The sequence below is a fragment of the Stegodyphus dumicola genome, chromosome X1 (assembly GCF_044657685.1).
Source record: "Stegodyphus dumicola isolate Sdum_Otavi_A_Nest chromosome X1, ASM4465768v1".
NCBI lineage: Eukaryota > Metazoa > Arthropoda > Arachnida > Araneae > Eresidae > Stegodyphus > Stegodyphus dumicola.
The window spans coordinates 199,570,402-199,593,162 of record NC_140780.1 but is presented as its reverse complement, the minus strand read 5'-3'; the positions used below and the strand labels follow the sequence as shown (position 1 = coordinate 199,593,162).

The 22,761-nt window shown below is 33.9% G+C and overlaps 1 protein-coding gene and 1 pseudogene across 3 annotated transcripts in view; both read left to right on the top strand.

Moving 5' to 3' along the window:
- The window catches only part of LOC118193764 (uncharacterized), a 74,210-nt gene that overhangs the window by 43,542 nt on the left and 7,907 nt on the right, over window positions 1-22,761 (top strand). The window lies entirely within an intron of this gene.
- Window positions 10,895-10,973, top strand: LOC146993392 (small nucleolar RNA SNORD36; annotated as a pseudogene).

Sequence of the window (22,761 nt, the reverse complement as noted above, 5' to 3'; positions counted from 1 at the left end):
TTAAGCGAGGATCTCTTATCTTTAAACCCGAATTCCCTTTCTTATTACCGTGAGCCAATCGATCGAAAACATTGAAAGATTTAGCTGCTAAAGAAATTCTTTCCTCACTTTCAACTTCACCGCGCAAGAAACATAAAAGGTGCTCAAGGCCAGATTCCCTTTCTCTTAACTGGGCGTTTTCGCCGGTTAAACTTTCTGATCCTTTACGCGAAAACCTAAGTCTCTCCCAGGTTTTTAAGACTTCATTCGGCAATGCTGATTCTACCAATGGATATAATATCGCGCAATATTTGCCTCTATTTATTCCCAATATCTCCAAGGCTCTTAGATTAGATTCGAGTTCATCGTATAGTTTCCGCAAAGAGCGTGTACCTTGTTTTTGAATAACAAGGGTTAGCAAATCACGAATATAAATCTCCGTTAGTAATTCTTTGTTACCAAAACGCGTCTGCAATGCTTCGATTGCGCTCTTGTAACTATCGCCAGTTGGCGGAAAGCTTTTAACTATTTCCTCTGCAGGAGAATTCTTCTCCATAGCCTGTGCTAAATAAGCAAATTTATCATTATTATCTAATGTAGGACCTTTATCAATCTTTTGGAATTGCCCCCAAAATCCTAGCCATTTCTTCACGTTGCCGTCAAAGATAGGCAATTTAATCTTCGGATAATGTAACATTTTATTCTGAACAAAGGACGGATCAATTAAAGTTACATTCGGGGTTTCAGAAGTAAGATCTTTTACTTTACTTTCCAGAAGTCTCCACCTATCAAAATATAATTCAGATTCATCTATTTCCTTAATAAGTAAAGTCTCATCTGTAATTTCTTTAAACATTAATTCTCGTATTTTCATTTCAGTATCAAACAAAACTTTAGCTTTCTCGGCAATAACTTTTATTTTAATTAATTTTTCTTCCTGATTAAATTTAGTTTCTTCATTGTCAAATTCATTACAAGCTTTACTGAATAGTCTTCTATATTGAGTTCTTGCTAATTTTAAAGCTTCCATGATTCAAAAATAAAAAAGTCGCTTACCTTGCACACAATATCCTGTCGCTTGATGCCAAATATTGATTTTTCCGATAATAATCCTATGTGTTGTATCTGACTTCGAATCTAAAATTTTCTGAAGAACACAAAAACCTTGTCTAAAACTTAAAGGTTTATTTAACTGGAACTTCAACACTGATGAAAACTTAACATCACAAACAAAAACTTAACATCTTGGGTGGAAAAACTTCAAAGTGCTTTAAAGTAACAGCTATGCCGGCACGGTGAAGAACACTTTCCTTTAAAAGACAGAATCCATCTAGCCCTTTCGGCGTATATATCCATTTCGCTGAGTTCAGACATCCGCTCCTACGTGTTTTGGACTTAAACGGCCAGGCTGGAACTGGAATAGGACTGGATCAGGACCGGAACTGGACTGGACTGGAACAAGACGGGAACCGGAACAGGACTGGATCCGCAACAAGACGGGAACCGGAACAGGGCGGAAACCGGAATCTCTCATCCCCTGGCTTCTCCCCGGGCAGGTCTCTTCTGGCTCGAACTAAAAGGAACTGCGGTGCCACTAAGGAAAGCACCTCCTTTTATTGCCGGCGGTTGCCGTTACTACAGGCGACTATGCAAATATTTAACAACGTGTGTTAAATTTGCCATCACTTAATAAGTCTGCGAATTCCCGACTTCTAGGATTTGTTTTCCTTTTCTCCCCCTGGGAAGTATTCTAATTGAGCCTTTGGCAAAGTATAGGCCCATTTTCTACCTTTTCTATCTCATGTTATATGTTGACTTTAAAATCTAATTAGGACCTTATCTTTAACAGGAAAGCTACCCCGAAATAACATTAATTTACAACTGTTTTACAACAAATAAGGTTCTTAAGGAAAAAATAAGGTTCTTCGATATTAATTACATTCCGTTTATCTACGTTTCATAGATTTTAACAATTTTTTAGTTTTTTTTTAATTTGCCTCTGCTCTTTTTTTTATTATTTAATTTAATTCCTTTGAGAATCATCAACTGCGGCTATGTCCACTTTGTTAATTTGGTAAGATCGTGTAAAATCGTGTAAAAATCTCGTAAATTCAGTAATGGCTTGGGCTTACGTGGTAATCATTTTTCTTTGGTCTAAATATTTTCTTTAAATTAACTACGAATAAAGAAATTAGTGTTTAGAAAAGAAAACAAAGTTTTTTTGGAGCTCCTATAATTTAGGTTAAAATAAGACGGCTAATAACGATTATTGGAAAAGTTAAACAACAAGAATCAGCGTAATGATTCTAAATTTTGCAGGACTAGTTTCAATAGTTTAAATAAAGGAGGTTAGAATAGAAGGAGGGAAGGTTCAACTTAAACGGTGAAGCTTGACGGCCATGTTACTGTTATCGCTGTGATTTGCGCAAGGAAAGTCTGTAATTGTAACATTTTTTCCCTTTTCTTTTTGAAGCATGTCAGCTTATATTGCATATGGATGAACAAATAGATTTTCGAAAAATATTCCTGGGATTACTGTTCACTCGTAAGTATTGATTTTCTTTTTTTATGTAATTTTGTAAGTATGTTAAAAAATATCACAATGTCATGTTGTTTTCTTTCCAGATGTGACAAAAATGACTTAATAATAATCGAAACATGTTAAATACATTTTAATATTTTTGCTTACAGCTGGTATCTTCTTTCCTTAACATACAATGATATATGCTAGGATTTAAACTGTATAATTTGAACGCTTAGATAATTCGCTTTATAATTTCATGAAAAGTAAGAAATCAATTGTTACTATTTTTATGAATTGTGAAGGTGTTAAATAAAGCAACGCTTTTCTTTATGTATTAATTACTATTCATTCTTAAGTTTTGTGAACTGTTACGGATATAATTTGTGCATTTGATCAAGATAAACTGTTCTGTTGTTAAAATGTTTTTGCATAAGCTTACAAATTTCTGGGCAGTATAGCGATAAATGTAAGTAAAATATTTACACAATTGAACATCTGAAAAGATATATCCAAAAATTTATATAGGTTGTAAGGATTTTAAGTTTTACTAACGTTTATTTTATTTTAAATCTTTACTATCACTTCTTATTTTCTACTTCCGGCCAGAATTATAAGCGTTAAGGTTTTTATGCAAAGTTTGTCTGGCGAACGCCAAGTATTTAAGTTGTGGCCTTTTGCCAAGCGAGAGAGAGGAAGGAGTGAGTTCGAAGCAGGCCGCTTACCTTAGAAGTTACGCAGTTGCTTGTTGCCTTCCAGGCCAGAGGTTTTAATCCTCTTGATAACTTTTAAACGTATTGTAGTGTTCTCAGTTATCTGTACTACATACGCCTTCCTGTTAATATAAGGCCAATCTTCCACGTTTATTATTCTAAAGTTAAATTAGAGTTTAGTTTTATTTTTATACTTTTACGTTAGACCCCGAGTAGCGGGTCGGTGTATTCCGAAGTACGGAAGTTATTGTATATAGAGAAAAATAAAGGGTTTTGTATACCCTTCGTCTGTATCCTGTCTACTTACCACAATTAGTGAACATAGCTTTAGTAAGCTCTCTGTTCCGAGTCAGGTCCTTGTATGTTCCCGAAGAAGGTAAGAAGGAACATTGAACCTGATAGTGGCGCCCAACGAAGAAGAATAACCATGGCCGAGTTTCAAAAACCTGTGCTTCCTGCAGAAACGGCTCAGAATCCAGAAATGCCAGTTGCCGCCCTGGAAGGATTTGGTTACATCGTCCAGACCATGCGCGCTTCGATGAAACCAGAAGCAACATTTAAGGGAAACTCACCGGTAACCAGTTTTTTGGAAAAATTGGATGACCACTTCATGCTCTACCCCGTGCACGAGTTTCAAAACGTTACCTTAGCTACCAGCGCTTTGAGGGGCCAAGCGCTTAACTGGTTCAAATGTATAGGCAGAAGTCTCTTGGGTCAAGCAGGAAGTCCCACCTATACTTACGAAAATTTCAAGACTGCCCTACTAAAAGCCTTCCCTGTTGTAAGGGATCGTGCGAAATTAGAAACGGAACTTTTCAGTATATATCAACAAAGAATCGAAAACCTCTCGAGAAAAATTCACGTTTTCAAACTCTTGTATGGAAACCGTCCGGATCCTGAAATAATTCAAGTGATTTTGCCGAGGTTACTGCCCCAAGTGCAAGACTTTATTGAATTAAGAAATCCGACTACACTGGAAAAGTTATTTGAGCTAGCAATCCAGTTTGAAAGTAGAAGAACGGCGGACGTCGAAAAAAGACGCCAGTATCAACAGCGAAACCAATTTGGTACGCCAAGACTACAGCAAACTCAAGCACATGGCTACGGAGAAAAAGCGAATCAGTGGGCAAGGAAACCCGAGCATTCAAAAACAGCCGGCGAACGTCGACAGTTCAATAGCAACCCAGGAAAAAAGTCTCAAGGCCAGTGGAAAAAGAAGGAAAGCACGGAAAGGAAAAATAATTTAAACTAAAACGGATTTCTGCTGACGAGAGTGTTCGGAAATCCGAAGGCCAAGAAAACCCCTCTTCCTACAAGTTAAATACAGTAATGGTGAAAAATTTGACTCTTCCGAAGATTGAAGTCTTGGTGAATAATATCCCAGCCACCGCACTCCTGGATACCGGCGCGCAGTGTTCCTGTGTGGCAGAAGAGTTTTTTAGGAAGTATTTTCGAAAATACCGCATATATAATGCGGATAATACGACAGTATTAGCGGCGCAAGGAGAAAAATGTAAGTGCGTAGGTAAAGTACCTTTGTATATCCGTATCAAGTACGAACAAGTAAAGGTGATGTTTTTTATAGTAAAGAATCTGCAAGCACATTTAATTTTAGGAATAGATTTTCTTTCAGAAGCACAAGCTACGCTGGATTTTAATGAAGCGTCCCTTAAGCTGACAATGAAACCAGTTCGTACAGAAAACGCTGAACCGCCGATGTTAAAACTTGACCACCTCCCTAATGACGAGCAAGGAAGAATCCGACAAGTGATCTTTTGCAGGATCCGGCACGGCAGACACCGCAGGCACAAGCTCCAGAGGTGGAAAAACGACAAGTACAAGGGCAAGCCAATAAGAGGCAGGAGCAAGTGAAAAGAAAATTGCCCCGCGGAAAAATTGAAGGTAGCAAGAAAAAGAAGCCGTTCCATCGTCCAGAAAAGAGAGTTCACGAACACCCCCAGAATGAAGAAGGGAGAAGGACGACGTATGTGAAGAGAACCAGGAGAAATGACGGCAACTATAACCCGGCTCTGAAACGGAAGATCGACTCATCCGACAGGACTCTCCGCAGTAAATGTAGCCGAACTGCGGAAGGGCCATCAGCGGCGGAGGAAAAGTTACAAGGAAAATTTGAACGGCCAACAACGAGGTCCAAGCAGGAACACGACAGAAGTTTCCCGGTTCCGCCAAGACCAGCTGCCATCAAACGGCCAAGACCACAAGCAGAGGAGAAAAAGAAGGTATTCAAGGGTGGCCGAACTGGTGAAAAAAGGAAGCTTCCAGAGGAAAGCACTGAAGGGCGAGCCCGTACAAGAAGGAGGATAAATCACACAACGATCTGCAATACCTTTAAAGACTGGGCCCAGAAAAGGATGTCCGAATATCACAAAGATAAGTAAAATTTTATGTTACTTTGCAAACTTAAGTTAATCTTTCATTCTTACTGCAAGTGGCAGATTTCAAGAAGTTTTACCTCATGCGAGGTCTACCTTTATCGCCAAAAGGGCGAGAAATGAGTTCTTACCGATTTTGGTATTATTTTTCAATTACTCGCGCGTAGAATTAAAAGTTGATGTATAATAGCGTTGTGTAAAGACTTAAATATTGAAAAAAAGTTATTGTATAAATTTTATTTAAAACATTCTAGCAAGAAAGAAGTTTTAGTCTGAAAGACTTTTTGAAGTGTATTATTTCAATGTATAAAGAATTGGCACTTGCTTTGAAAAGAATAGAAGTTAACAATGTACTACTAATGTATGTTTCCAAATGTGTAAAATTAACGGCATGTTAATATGTTCTTATATAGAATGTGAACTGTTATTTTAAATGTTAAGAAATACCGTGATATGGTAAAAGTGAAAGTAATGTTAAAATTTTTTTTATTCGTGTGACTGTAAAAAGACTAAAGCATGGCGAATATGTGTTAAAGGTTGAATGATGTAGTTAGGCTCTCTGACGCTACACTTTAGAGTTAGCCACTTTTAGAATAGTACCTCAGGGTTTAGAGTTGAAATTAGGGTGTGTTAAGAGATCTTGTTATGTTGAATTTTAACACGTTAGTGTTTTGATTGTAGGAGGAAGTGTGGAACACGTAGACAGAAACACATTCGTGTTTGGTGTTCTTTTACAACACATGTCAGAGAGCACGGGGAGAGATAATTAAAATAGTCATGAATGAAATAAGAATGTTAAGAGAAGTATAATTGTATATGTTACTTGCCATTTCATTTTGTAACATTTCATTAAACTAGTTTTCCTTCCAGATCTCTGGAAGGAACCAGAATTGAATAAAAGCTCCTGTTTAGATGCAGTACAGATGAAAAAAAATTGTTGTATATCCTGGGAGCTGCTATTGTAAAAAAACGAATTTCTTTCTTTTAAATTTCTAGTTTCTAGCGAAAAATATTTGTAAAAGATTGGCCTCGCGTTAGATTCTAGAGCTAAAAGTTTTCAACAAGGTCGTTTTAGACCTCAGTTTGAAACTAATTAACTCTGGCGGGAAGTATGTAAGGATCTTAAGTTTTACTAACGTTTATTTTATTTTAAATCTTTACTATCACTTCTTATTTTCTACTTCCGGCCAGAATTATAAGCGTTAAGGTTTTTATGCAAAGTTTGTCTGGCGAACGCCAAGTATTTAAGTTGTGGCCTTTTGCCAAGCGAGAGAGAGGAAGGAGTGAGTTCGAAGCAGGCCGCTTACCTTAGAAGTTACGCAGTTGCTTGTTGCCTTCCAGGCCAGAGGTTTTAATCCTCTTGATAACTTTTAAACGTATTTTAGTGTTCTCAGTTATCTGTACTACATACGCCTTCCTGTTAATATAAGGCCAATCTTCCACGTTTATTATTCTAAAGTTAAATTAGAGTTTAGTTTTATTTTTATACTTTTACGTTAGACCCCGAGTAGCGGGTCGGTGTATTCCGAAGTACGGAAGTTATTGTATATAGAGAAAAATAAAGGGTTTTGTATACCCTTCGTCTGTATCCTGTCTACTTACCACAATTAGTGAACATAGCTTTAGTAAGCTCTCTGTTCCGAGTCAGGTCGTTGTATGTTCCCGAAGAAGGTAAGAAGGAACATTGAACCTGATAAGGTATATTTCTGTAATTCAGCTTAATTCAAGGTAATTTCTTTGAGATTCATAAATATGAAGCGCGCATAAACTGAAATCATTGAATTCACATAAATCTGTTTTATTTTATTAATATTTATTTTCTTGTTGATATAAGTTGATTATTGGTTGTGAAAAGAATCGATTTAAAACTTTCATTTTAAAAAAAGCAACATGTTACCATTTTTTTAGATAATTATCTGTTATTAATTTCAGTTAAAAATGATTCTTTAATAAATTATAATAATATTGCGAATAAATCAGAAATATCACTTTTTAAAGAAACAATTGGAAAGTATAATACCCGAGAAGTTGCTAATAAAACCTAAACAAATTCTTGAAATTATGCAGAATCATAATTTTTAAAGGCTTTAATGTTATGCACATGCATTTAGATTTCGAAATATTTCTTAATGATTTTCTGTACTTGGTAAATTACAGATATCATCTTTATAACTTTAAAACAAAAAACTAACAATAGCGAAGCATTTCATTATAAATTTAACATATTTTTACTGGGAAATGCATGCATAGAACAGCTTACAAACACGTACGTTTCACTACCGTATTGCAATGTTTTGAAGTAACAAACATGGACGCTGCTTGTTCCGTTGAGTTTCATTCCCCGATAGTGGAGGAAACTACGAACCCTCCCTCCTTCTATTCTAACCTCCTTTGTTTAAATACGGAACCAGCTTCTTTATCTGTCTAAGTGCAACTGAATGAGATAGGATAAGAATGACTGGAAAGAAGTCACGCTACTGGCGCCATCTATTGACGAAATTCAACACGAAACGAGAAAACTAAAACATAATTTCCTTAAAGAGTGAGGGTAAAGGGGGGATTGGAATTAGTATCGTTTACTAGAACATAAAGATTTTTCTGAATATGAAACGCCTCTAGAAGATCTAATTCCCCAATGTAAGATGTTTTTGTATAATTTTGGCTGCAGAAAAATGGAAAATGTGAATTTCTTACCAACAGTGCTGGTCAACAGGGGATTTTTGTGCTTCCTTTTTCCTAATATATGCCTTATGCTCTTTAACGTGAAATTTTAAGGCTGTATTAGTTTGACTAATGTAAATTAAACCACCTGGCAAGGATTCCTATAAATATCCCAGGAATTCATATCCTGAATGGGGTCCCTTAGCTTCGAATTGGATTATAAAGAGTATATTTGAAGATTTCTGAAAGTAAGAATTTTATGTTGTTTATGTGCAAATGGCTAAAATGGAAAAGCTTATTAAAAAGCGCGGAATTTTCAGATCATCAGTACCTAAAATTGTAAGCAAAGTAGATGACAATATAAAAAATAATTGTGAAACGGAAAATTTACTAGAAGATTCTTTAGCGTTATTAATTGGAAAAGAAAAGAACTGTATAATTTAGATGAAGAAATTGTATCTTTGATAGATGATGAAAAGAATCTTGAAACGGAAATTGAAATTTCTATGAGTTATAAGGATAAAATAATTTTATGTAAATCTAGAATAAATAGATATTTAAAATCTAGTCTGGAACAACACAAACCAAACTCGGATATTAGGTCAACTGAATATAAGAGTGAAAATCGTCATATTCATCTTCCTAAATTACAGATTTCTAAATTTTGTGGCGACGGCAATCAATGGATAAGTTTTTGGAATTCATTCAAAATTTCGATACATGATAATATTGCCTTTCGAAAGTAGAAAAATTTAATTACTTGAAATCCTACTTAAGTGGAACCGCCGCCAATGCTATAGAAGGTTTTTTAATATCTGAAGGAAATTACGATGCAGCAATACAAATTTTAAATACTAGATTTGAAAGACGCGATGTTACCATAAATTCACGTATGCAAAAACTCCTAAATCTCCCTTCCGTTTACCGATCAAGCGACTTTCTAAAATTAAAAAAATTATATAACGCTATAGAAATACAGGTTTGAAGTCTTTCTTCTTTAAATGTTAATCCCCAAACTTATAACAATATGTCAATCCCAGTTGTATTTAGAATTATTCCAGCAGATTTATGATTAGAATATAGTCGCATGAATGATGATGAGACATGTTTTGATATAAACTTTTTTCTAGAATTTCTCAAAAAAGAATTACAAGCTCGAAAGAGAGCAAAAGCATTTAATGCAGACGATAGAATGACTGTACAAAGTCAAAAGGGCAATTTAACCCCAACAAGCCCTTACTAATAGACGTAGATCGTCATCAGTAGTGAGGCGAATATAAACAACTGACTAGCAAGAAGCCTTACACTATATCGCCCGTGTATAAAGCATGTTTATTTCATTATTCACTAACCCACGGCGCAGAAAATCGTTCAGAAATTGACATTGGCTCGAAAAGTTAAAAACTAAGAGGACATGGCCGGTGTTACAAATGCGTCTGCAAGAGGCATATGGCGAGAGATCGCAGAATGCAAATTCGTTGTGAATTATGCAGTAAACCTCATCATAACTCTTTATATAATTCTGAAAAGCAAAATTTGGAAATCGATAAGCAACGTAATAAAACCGAAAATCATTTACTTACAGCAGATATATCAAATGATGCGTTAATGAGTTTGAAGGATAGGTCTGACAAAATTAATAGTCAGTTTGGTTCTTTAATTACGGTACAAGTAGAATGTGATTATAAAGTGTTAAATGCTGTCGTTGATACTGCCACTCAGATCAGTATTATAAAAAGTACTGTTGTACCAGAGTATTGCAAAAGACCATGTGGAAGTGTAATTTTAAAATCTGCATTTGAACAGAAGGTTAATGCACTTTTAATAAATGTAAATTTAGTGATGTGTTCACAACCAAAAACAGTGTACGCACCCGTTACAGTCGTGTGTGCTACAGTTGATAATCTAGTACATGATTTACTATTACATTTTATTGCTTATAATGAACAAATTGTATTTAAAGGTAATTTTGAAAGTTGTGTTAATACTATGAAGGTTGATGAAATACAACGGTCTCATGAAAATATTCCTGTTAGTTCTGATGAAGAGGAAAAGGATGATGCAAGTGATATACTGCAAGTCCGTCAGAAAACTGAGAAAAAAGGGGAAGATGAAGAGGCGGATTATTTCAAATGGTCGAAAGACCAAGAAAAAGAAGTATGAAAAGATGTTAAGAAAGAAGCGTCCTTTTTGAAGAAGTCCAGGAATGATCCAAACCTGGATGAGAATGAGAAATGTTTTAGAGATTTTAGTTAAGCTAAGAAATGTAAAGGAAAATATAAAAATGATGAGCTTCCTCTTTATGAAGAAACGAACATTGCAGTGCTGAGTGATGACGGAAAAGATATGAAAAAGCAAGAATTGTTTGAACGTAAGTATAATTTCTGATTTGAAGAGCCGTATTCAAAATCCAAGGATAATAACGATATCCAAGGATAATTGAAGATTCTCTCAGACCTGTTGATAATAAAAGAAAGAAGAAGCCTAATGAATACATTGAAAGGAAAAAAGGAAGAAAGAGCAGAAAAGAGAAGAACTAAAACGTTCGAAAGCTTTAAAGGGAAAAAGAACATAAAGAAAAAATTTTAAAGTTGAAACAAGTGCTGGCCAAGATGAATTGAATCTTGGAGAATATGATATTGAAAGTGATTTTCATCCTAAAAAACATGATCAGAAAACGAAAGAGCTTTTTAATTATGACTTTTATGCTATTGAAGAAGAAGAATGTCTAAAATTTCCGTATGATGAGGTGCTCAATAATGAAGAGTGGGACTATTGTATCGGACCAAGTAAAAGTGATGAGTGTCGTGAAGAATAGCTTGATGAATGTGCTTCTGAAAGATCAGGTTTGAGGTTACTAATTCTAAAAGTTTATTCGAAATCAGAGTTTGAGAAAGAAATGATTGAGTCAACTCACACATTAAAGATAAAAGTTAGAAAGAAATCCTCATTTACTAAAGTAATTTCTTGACCTAAACCAGTTTTTGATCCAGATGGCAAAACATTTGATGACTATTTGGTTGAGTGCTATAGATTCGATTATGGAGATATAATTAGTAATATGCAAGTCAGATTCAACTATAAGAAGGTAGATTCTAAAAGTTTAACAATTTAACCAGAATGTGATTAAGCTACATTCGTTACACTTTAAAATAGCCGAAATATTTCATTTATTTTCTCACCTGCAATCTTCTTGATGATATTTCTCGAAAGATCTTGTGAAAAAAAAGGCGAAGATCTGTCCTTTTCATAAGTCTATTTTGAAACAAATTATTAAAGACACGTAATTTGCGAGAATTAGGGCTAGATCACATTCACTAGGCATTAGTGCTTAAAAGAGACCGAGTGAATGAGATAGCTGAAACGTGGAACAACGGAGCGGATTTAGTTTTCGATATAAACTGACTACGTAGGGTTTATTTGATTTTCCTACGTGCAGTTAAGAACACGGGTAAATTTTCCTTACAGCGTCCTCACAAAGGCATCCCTCTTAAGACAGATATACTGAGTTTTGCCGTAATTAATTAACTAATCAACCAATCACTGACCAATGATTACTTTAAGTATATCAAAAGCTGATTGACGGCATACTAGATAATTACGCAGCTAAATGCCAGTCTGCGCGAAGAGAAGATCCTGGAATCCACGTCTGTCTCGACAGTTGTTCATATTACTCGCATAGGATATATTCACAATTTTTTAATTAACTGCTTTAATTAACTAATTAATTATTCATATAGGTTGTTTATATTACTCAGATTTTATTATACATAGTAGATAAAACAATGCCAAATGACTTTCGACTGACTGTTGATGAAATTCTTGCTGATGATGACAGGGAAGTAAATATTACGTTTTAAATACTTTTGTTTGCATTCATATATGATTAATGTTTTTTAGATATTGTTCCTTCAGTCCATTTTAAGTAAAGTATTTTTTTTACACCGTTTGAGCACCCACTTTAATGGGGAGGTGTGAGGCACTGACGCTCTCCATGAAGAAAGAGGACGTTAACACCAGCGAAATGCAAGGGGAAAAACAGTAAAACGGACCACGCGAAACGATTACGATTATTATATTGTAATTCAAAATGGATACGCGCGGAATGGTTTAAAAATAAAGTAAAAAATCTTTAGAAGAGTTTTCTAAGTTACATGAACGATATAACCGTACTGGATTACTCTGAATAAAAACGCTTGAAAAAATATTGCTTATTTGCTGTTTGACGCAATGTAAAGTAAGAAAAGAACCCACAATCATCGGCCACGGAAAAAGGACCCACACTCACCGGATACTATTACAATAAGAGACACGGTTTTATCTAGGTTTTATCTAGATAGACGTGGATTCCAGGATCTTCTCTTCGCGCAGACTCTTATTTAGCCGCATAATTATCTAGTATGCCGTCAATCAGCTTTTGATAGTTTCTACTTAAAGTAATGATAGGTCAGTGATTGGTTGATTAGTTACGGCAAAACTCAGTATATCTGTCTTAAGAGGGATGCCTTTGTGAGGACGCTGTAAGGAAAATTTACCCATGTTCTTAACTGCACGTAGGAAAATCAAATAAACCCTACGTAGTCAGTTTATATCGAAAACCAAATCCGCTCCGTTGTTCCCCGTTTCAGCTATCTCATTCACTCGGTCCCTTTTAAGCACTAATGCCTAGTGAATGTGATCTAGCCCTAATTCTCGCAAATTACGTGTCTTTAATAATTTGTTTCAAAATAGACTTATGAAAAGGACAGATCATCGCCTTTTTTTCACAAGATCTTTCTAGAAATATCATCAAGAAGCTTGCAGGTGAGAAAATAAATGAAATCTGTTCGGCTATTTTAAAGTATAACGAATGAAGCTTAATCACATTCTGGTTAAATTGTTAAATTTAAATTTAAACCTAATAGGTTGTCCAAATTACGTTTCTATAAAACCACTAATTTCACCTTCTAGTGATAATACGGTTCTGATCTTGAAAAGGTAGACAACAGTATATGTTATAATAGTAGTCAAAAGCAATTCAATGATTTCATTTTAAATAAAAGAAAATTTTAACTTCATTTAAGAAATTATTCTTTTAATAATGCTTGATAATATTAGAAAGCAATCATAGCTTGTATAATACGTATTCAGTCTTTCAAACTTTACCGTGTAACTAATAACTACATGGCGAGCAATTTGATGAATTCAGTCGAAACATTCCTTTGCCCTGACGAATGAAAAATGTATGTATACTATGGCATTACTATCACGATTACTGAAACTCTAGAACAGAACAAACAGCTTATTCTAGGACGCGAAAGCTTTTAATGTTTTCTCTTGTATAAAAAATATAATTGAGATATTGAGTACCATACATGGGGTTATGCGAGTTCAGTGATTTTTTTCTTAACTAAAAAGTTAAGCGAACTATTTTTTTAAAAATTCATCACTTATCCTTAAAAATGTTTGATGTAAAATTACCATTGATATCATCATGAAATTTCTGAAGAGAAAAGTAAAAAAAAGGGAGGAAATAAATCAGTATGCGCCTTAAATGCTTGCTTCGTAACATTTCTTATATTTTTAAGGTAAAACTACATTTACAGGTGCTAGCATAAAGAAAACGCTAAGAAAAGAAATAACATCATCGCATTTTTAAGTAAGTTTTATACTATAGAATAGTGCTAGTTGTTAACATAACGATTAAAAAAATGTCTAATCATATGCGGCATTTTTGTACGTTTTACCTTCTCCTCCTCTCTGTCTGTATTAAGTAGAATCGGTTATAATACTTTGCTGAGTTGTACATCAGAATATTGTGCTAAGAGTACATTACTACAATACCAGCAGTTAATTAAAAAATTGTATTAATAATAATCTAAATATGAATTTAATACTGCCAGAAATTTTCTTGTGTTATATGTTTCTAAGAGCTATTTAAATGTAGGATAAATTAGATAGGCCTTTGTTTTACTTATTTAGCTGCTACTGAGTTATTACGAAAAGTTTAAAGATCTGTAAGAGGTTTGAATTAAATTGATGGTAAACGCAAGCATAGTGCCATATTTATTTAGACTGGAAGAATTAACTTTTAAAACGGAAATAACAATTATTCAAAGTAAATAACGGTTATAAAATTATTGTCGATATGGACGCAACTTTAGCAAATAACCTTCTTCAGGAAAGTTTATGAGGACTGTAAATTCTGGAGTCGAATTGCAGTCAAAGCCCAAAACCTGCGAAGTAAGAAAGGTTTTAACGCATAAGAAAGTCAGACCTGATTCAGGAGTTGCTTTTGACATACAGAATGCAACATACTAAAGAATTCTATACTGTATGCTTGATTACGGTAAAATCTGCAAAAAGTATTCGTCTGAACTAAGTCTCATTTATGTAAACTGGTTACCTGTTATACTTTTCGTGCGAAGAAGTTCTAGCAGTTAGAATAAAATAAATTTCATCACATTATTGAAGTAAAGTATAATGTAAGGTGTTTACTTTATAAATAATCAGCTGATAAGCATTCATCACATATTTTTTAAAATCTGAAGGTAAAAGAAAAAGAGTTTTAAGTGAACGTGGATTAAAGAGTATTTCTGTAAGCTCTCTCATAAGTTGTTTACATATTTCATTTTCTCAATAAAAGTCCTTAGTTATTCAGTTATTTATGGTTATTTAATAAACATTATTAATATTAATTATCTTTACTAGTTTTGATGCGTTCTCCGAAATTTGTTTTCCGTTTCCAAAGATATATTATAATTTTATTTTAGAATAAAGAATATATTATTATAGAAAAGTACTAATAAGTAATTTCATTTAAGTAAATAATGCATTAAAAAACTCTTAATGTATACAAACGTAGTTCCGTAATGAACAATATGTTCTAATTTTGTGTTCTGAAAGAAAATTTAAAGGTAATTTGGATCGAACTAATATTATAATATTAGTCAATATATTGACTAAGTCAAAAATGTTTCATGATTAAGTAGTGCGAAAAGTAAATAGCTCTGACAGGTATTTTGGAAAGCCTTCTATATTTATTAAAATTTTTAAAAAGACGAATATAATCAATTTGATTTCATTCAAAATGATCTTCAATACTATCGAATATTGTAACAGTGGAACGACTTTAAACATTCTTTCAACATAACCCAACATAAGATGACAGAAATGATTATGACACATTTTAATTGAAAGGTCTTTTACTCCTTGTATAATATGTTCTAAGACACTTCGGTTACTTGTACTCAAAGATGAAGCTTTTATCCAAACTTACTTTACGTACATAAAAATAATATTTCATGAAGTGAAAAATGGATCTGAATTTTTTTTATGAAATGGGAAAATGATAAAACTTGAGAAAAAGGCAAGCCTAACTATCCTTATCCAATATAACTGATCAATATTCTTTTGCAGATAATGCCATGGCTTCATCCAAACACATGATAATCGTGCTGCACAAAATAGATTTTTTTGCGATCCTCCGCAATTCAGCAGTTTATTTCAGTGACTTAAAATGAAAACATAATTATGCATTTATAAATTATCATCCGGATATATATTTATTGTGGAAACCTATTAGGCATTTAGAACCAGAACTGATACTTAAGAAGTTAAAAAATTACTGACGTTTTAACGTGAAGAGTTGTTGTCTTTTGAAAACAAATTTAAATAATCCTAGGGAACGGTGAAAAGTTTTTCTTGGAAACATGTGTCTCTCCAAATCGGTTTATTTCTTTAACTGAGTGTAACAACTGTAACTTAACTCTTTTTCAGGTAAGCTTCTATCTTATATCAGCAATCGAACATTTTATCGTACAAAAAGGTATAAAACTCGGGTGCTGAGTAAGGCCTATATGTCAGAAAACCAATCATTTATGTCTCACTAACTTTACAATAAAAGAGGAAATGGGGGTAGGAAACATCAGATCTAGAATATATAATAATGAGCCTGCTTTTTGTCAGTGAGGAGTCAAGGCTCAGTGTTTGATTGCAAAGGATTTGACATCCGGAAGGGGACAGGAACTTAAATAGCCCATCGAATACGAGCCATCGTATTATGGAATATCAGCGTTAAAATTGTGCAAATGTAATGATATAGGAAGGAGTGATGAATAGGGACGTCCTCTCCTGTATGTGTTTAGAAGTTCTGCATTTGCTCAAAGATATGGCGATGAAATCTTACAACTTTAGGTAAGGCTTTTAGTTCTGTATGTATATATATAATATTCATAGGGAAGAGCTTGTTAACTTTTATTTAAGCTTCGACTTTTCCAATTCTTTTAATAATTATATATATATTTGTATAAAATTTTGAAGAGTATATTTTCCATATACATGACAAAAATTTATTTAAGCTATGAAGACGTTGAAAAACAGAGTAGAAACATAGTAAGTAAGATACATAGCTCTGAACACCATATTTTACACAGTATAATTTACGAACTCTTTAAACTTAATTAGACAAGTTATACTGTCTAAGATATTAAATAAAATAATAATTAAGTGCTCTGTATGCACAATAATGGTAAAAAAGCAAGGAATTGTTGGTTTCAGTTTCTTGAAGAGACACAAACGTGACTAAATAATACTGCACCTGCATTATATGGCTTCAAGTACGTTTTCAGTGCAGTATGTAGTTTCAGTACGTTTTCAGTACACGTTAATAAAAATCAAGCTTTACAGCAAAATATAAAACGCCGAATCGAACATGCATGTTTATGTTTACGGTAGGTATTGCTATAAGAAGGCAGGACTAAAATACTCTATTTCTCTATGTTGCAGTGCATTCTCGCTTGCCGAGTGTTTCGCTGTTTCTGAACCCCTTACTTCTTTTTAATTTTCAAACTAAAGTAGCGGATAATGAAACAACAGATGAAGTGGTACTTCTGCACACATTTTATTAAAGGTAGCGAAAAGCTCTTAAAGGCATTTAATATTAGGGAAAATATTATGAAGTCAAAAACACCAGTTAGTGTCAACACTAAAGAAGAACTACGTTATTGAAATATTATTATACTAATCCCTTTCATATTGTATGTTATAGTTATTTTCTTTCATAATGAGGTCTTATAACTGATAGCTGAATCTATAGCATCTTAAAAATTGTAGAAGACCTTGTTTCGCAAGTCAAAACATTTTGGAGGTCATCACTCTAGTGTGGTAATCACGTTTTCCACAGAATTCTATTTATACGTGTATATGGGGTCTGATACGTTTGTCCGATAACTCGGCTGCTTCAGCAGATATATATAGTGAGCAGTAACCTTCTCCTTTCTTTCTTAAGTACATGAGACCTTCAACAAATTCAGTTCATTGTGGGTAACATTATTTTTTCCTTTCTTTCTTTTTTTTGTGTGTGTATGTGTGGGTGAATGTGTGTCATATATTTCCACCAAAGATTTCGTCTTTGTTAATAGTCTATAACACAATATTGTGTGCAATACCAAGCAATAAATGTATAGTTGTTTGGTTTGTTCTATTGTTAAAGACAGTGGTGATGCATTTTTTTATCGTTTATCCTATTCCTTGGGAGTTGGCAAAAAAGATATTCCGCGAACAATAACCTCTGTTACGTTGCACTTGTAACTGTTCCTTTATAAGCTCTTCAGTTATTGTGTAAAGCTTTTTAAAACATCTGTGCCACATTTACACTCCATTTTGTGTTTTTAAAACACTAACATTTAATCAATAAAATACGGAACAGAAATATGTAAGAAATAAGGAAGGACTTCGAGTAATCCTTCCATTTTGCGTATTCAGCCTGATTTTACCATCTGCATATTTTCTTCGAAACACTGTATTACTGCGTTTGCTTCATCGGAAATAAGAGGATTTATCCTAACAAATGCAGATGGAATATGATTAGACGGAAGAAAAGCAAGAGCTGGAATGTGTCGAAGTTTCAAATTAAACTTTTATCTTGGTCTAGTAAGCCATGATTCCTGGATATGAAGCCACACACTTCGTCCTAAATGAAAGAAACTTTTTTTTTACTAGCGGAATGTGGGAATTAGTGACTCAAAAAATTAATTGCTGCTCTTTCAAAATCACTAATAACGGAATGAGGATAGAAGCCAAAGTTATGTTTAGTAGCAGTTATTCAGATATTGAAGTGAATGTGTATAGCATTCCTCTGATTCGTTGGTCATTAAAGAATAAACAAGAGGGATTACTTCTGCGTTTTCAATAGTTCCAACACAGGCATACAGTCAAAAGAACTGCGAGGGAACAATTTTAAATGCTCCATTCATTACTCAATAAAGGGCGTTTTTCAACAGAGCACCTTTCCATTTTGGTCTTGGATAAGCGTATGCATTCATTGCTCAAAGGTGAATTATTTATTATAAATTTTGTATCACCAATAGTCCTAATAGAATATCAATATTTTCCAAAGTAGTTGGCTGCGAAATCAAAACATCTATTTGAACTCTTTTTTTTATATAACTAGCGGGTAAGCCCGCCAGCTGACCGGGCTGAAGCCCGCTATATATTGCTCGTGTGTAAAAGAGTTCCCGTGTTAAATTTCCCCGGTATACGAAAGTTTGACCGAAATACCAGTCTTCACCGATTTTACTCGGGATGCGCCCGATTAATTCACGTATGTATCGAGAAGATACTGCATACACGTTACACATGCGTAAAATCACGAAAACACCCTTGCACCCACCCCGCTTGCCGAAAGTTGGACCGAACTACCAGTGTCTAGCGGTTTTGCGCGGGCTGCGCCCGCTTTATTAAATTACGCATCCAGATTATACTGCATACACAAAACGCATGCGGAAAATCACGAAAACACCCATAGAGCCAGCCCGTTGGCCTTTATTCCAAAGTTCGTCCGAACTACCAGTGTTCAGATAGTTTACCCGGGCTGCGCCCGCTTTATTCCCGCTTGCATCCAAAAGATACTGCATACACATGCGGAAAATTTTTTTCGCTTTCTGTAACACTCATGTTGCCGTATCAGAAAAAAGGTTTATTTTAAACTGTTATTTGAGTTTACTGTTCTAAAGGAGTCTTTAATCCGCGGCTCACCGAAGATATTGTATTCATTTCGCAAGTCAGAATTTTGTCGATCTATAAACTAGATAACTGAATTCCTTCTCTGAGACTGAGACCTTGCTAGTAATGTACGGCTGTTATTACTTAAATTAGCCAGTTATTTGTAATTTCCGTTTTTCCTATAGCTTCTCTTTTACGTTTCCTCACCAGCATACAGAACAGTTAAATAATAATTAAAATGATGTTTTTGGACTGTACAGAAGAGCGTGTTTCTGGCCTATGCGTTAGTTACTGCCAACTCTGATAAATTGTAATTATTCGTATTTGCGTTATCTCTATCCGCATTTGAATCTGATACGCCAGCTAGAATTTCTGAGCCAGCTTGCATTAAAATTTAACTGTGTAGTCTTTGGCTACTAGTCTGCGTTTTTAAATTTGAAATTTACTGTTTTTATTTACTTATACCACTACGAGTTATATTGTGATTTTGTTAGCACAAAAAATGTGCATTTGTGTTCTAAGTTAGCACAAAAAATGTGCATTTGTGTATAACTAAAGAGCTTTATTTAAACCTCTTTCTGACTCTATAGATATTTTTAGACATATCGATAGTTCTCCTCACGTCTGTTAGGGGTTTTGGACTATTTAACTTTTACCCGATTTTTTAAAACCTCATAAACTCTTGTGAGTAAAGGAACTCTGAATATCATTTCTTTTATTCAGTTGTTGTGTCTTTGAATAACAAAGAATGTGGACTTCGTAGGTGTGACGATCCTAATTTACCCAACTCTGACACAATTTTAATATCTGAGACCGATCCGATAGTCGGATTCACGCGTCACCTACTCCTTTTTCTTTAACTATAAACTTTAGAGACTGTTTTCGGCTTGACATTTCTATAAGCAACCACCATGTCTTCAATGCGAAACACGTTATTTCAAAGCTGTTTAAATTTTTCATACAGGGGATGCAATAAGATGACTAAAATCGAACTATTGGTCTCCTGTGTCTATCCAGCTTAATGAATCTTTTAATAAAAATATTTGTCATACATTGGTTCCTCAAAACTGACTCCCTTTTCCTAAGTTTTACAGTCTTTGATCTACTAAATTTCCCATTCAAACGAAAGGGAAAATTTTGATTTCTTGCACTGTCCGATCAACCTCATGCAATGTTACTTTTTTGGAGATTATTTTTGTTACTCATCTTAAAATTCATTTCATAATTTATAGGTGACCGTTAAATTACGTTATATCTGTTGTTCAGTAAGCTGTGCCCTTGCAAATCAGCGCATTATTTTTTCCTAGAAGGTAACGAGCTGGTGCTTAGCAGAGCCTTTTATAACATAAACGATAGTTACATGTAAATTTAAATATATAGTTATATGTCATATTAATTATATGCTATATTATTACAATGAAGTATGCTAAATTTTTATTTAATGATACAATAATTTTTACCATTGATAAAACTAACGGTAATTTGATTGCTTTATAGCAACAAGAACGATTGTTTCGTTGTAGCCTAGTCTGCGCACCAATGAATAATCAGAATCTTAGTAAAATTTATATAGCTTAATGTATCACATAGATATTTATCGTAGAGACAGGGAAATAATATTTCATTAGAAGAATTTTACACAGATTTTTTCCTACCAACCAATTAATTTTTTCCTTCAAATGCCATTACTTTTCTCTACTTCTTGGATCCAGCGGCAGTATACTTAAAGGCACTTTGATGGGACTTGTTGCATTATTTTTAAGTCTGTAGTATTATGTTAAACGTGAAGGAAAATAATCAAAAACCGCGGAAGTTGCTTACACTACAACGATCTGGGAACTGTTTAATCGAAGGTGACCAGCATCATATGATTTTTTAAGCAGGTATTCACAGCGCCTCAACGCACTAGAATACTAGCAATAAAAGATAGCAGAAAAATTTGCGCATTAGTGCGCAAATAATGCTTAAGTTTATGAAGATACGACTTACCTTATTAATTCTATCATTATCAATGGTGCCCTGTGAATTCTGCACGTTGTGTGTGCTTACAACCTGGCAAATTTTTACCTTTTATATAAAAGATTTTTGTTTATTTTATGAGAGGAAATGTTAAAATAGATCATTATATGCATAAATTTTATGAATTAATGGCACACGTAACTTTTCAAAGTTTATTAAAGTTTTTAAAATATGTGGTTTATTTATCAGTATTTTTCAAAGTGCTGTTAATTTCTAAAATATTTTCTAATATATTTTATTGAAGATGTCCGCTAATAAGCGGAGTCGTGTATTTCAGAACTCAAATGTACTATAGCATCAGTTCGTTTCACAACTGCAGTAACTGTACAGTTCCATATTTATTATTTTAATTATGAAAGTATATTATGATTAAAAAGTTCTTTATATCATGTTTTGCATTAAGTTTGAGTGTTGAATTGTCCTGTTTATAATCGGTTACAATTATATAGTATGTAAAACAGGAAAAAATAAGGCGCAACTAAAAATCCTTCGAGAAATGTCTTATTCGTACGCCCACATTTTGCAGTAAACTGATTAATATGAGCGCAGAAATGTTTACGAACATACTCATAACCAAATCAGAATAATAAATTAATATCGTTGAGCTGTGTCATAATGACTTCAACAGGTACTTCGTTATATAATATGAGGCAGGCGTCTTGAGGTTTTCTTTTGATATTAGATTTAGTTTACATTATGCAATACTTTTCGCATTCATTTGTACTACAAAACTGTTGTCATGTACTGAGAGGAAATGTTTCGGTATTACACCTTAGGTAGGAAAGAAATTCAGATAAGATTTCAGGTCCAGTACTTTGCTGTATGTGCTTGCTAGTTAAATAAGCAGATTAATTTTATCAGCTGGATAAAAAATCTGAAGCAATCTAGGGTAAGAAATTTTTGGGGATAGAAATCATTTTTTGACGTCAGACTTCAACCTTAAACCTCATGAATTGCGAAACTTAAAGGCAGCTGCTTTTACTTTTTCCCATCAGTAATGATAAAGATAAGAGGGTTCGATCCGAGTCACGTTGAATCTAGACATGAAATCGATAACCATGATTAATTACAGGGAGTGTACAAGAATGGAGCCGTAAATCTCAAATTTTTTTAATATTGCGAAACCTTTGAGAAAGAAATTGTTGTATTAGGGTGCAACATATGTAGGTATGCACACATTTCTTCTCTTTTCAATATGATAATCTTACACATAATATTCTGTTAATACAACATCTGCTTTGTTTATGAATGCGAGAATAATTCACGACTCAAACATCAGGCAACACTATCTTTACGAACACGCAAAGGATCTGGGCACTTGTTCTTCAGAATTAGGAAATCATACAAGACTGGTCACACACAAAGGGGAAAAATGTTCGGTTTAAGAGAAACAATAATTTTAAAAGACGTAAATGGAGTTTTAAGCGCTATTTTCTTTGAATGAGAATGAATTTATAATTATGGAAAAGTGAAAAATCAGGTTTAATAACTA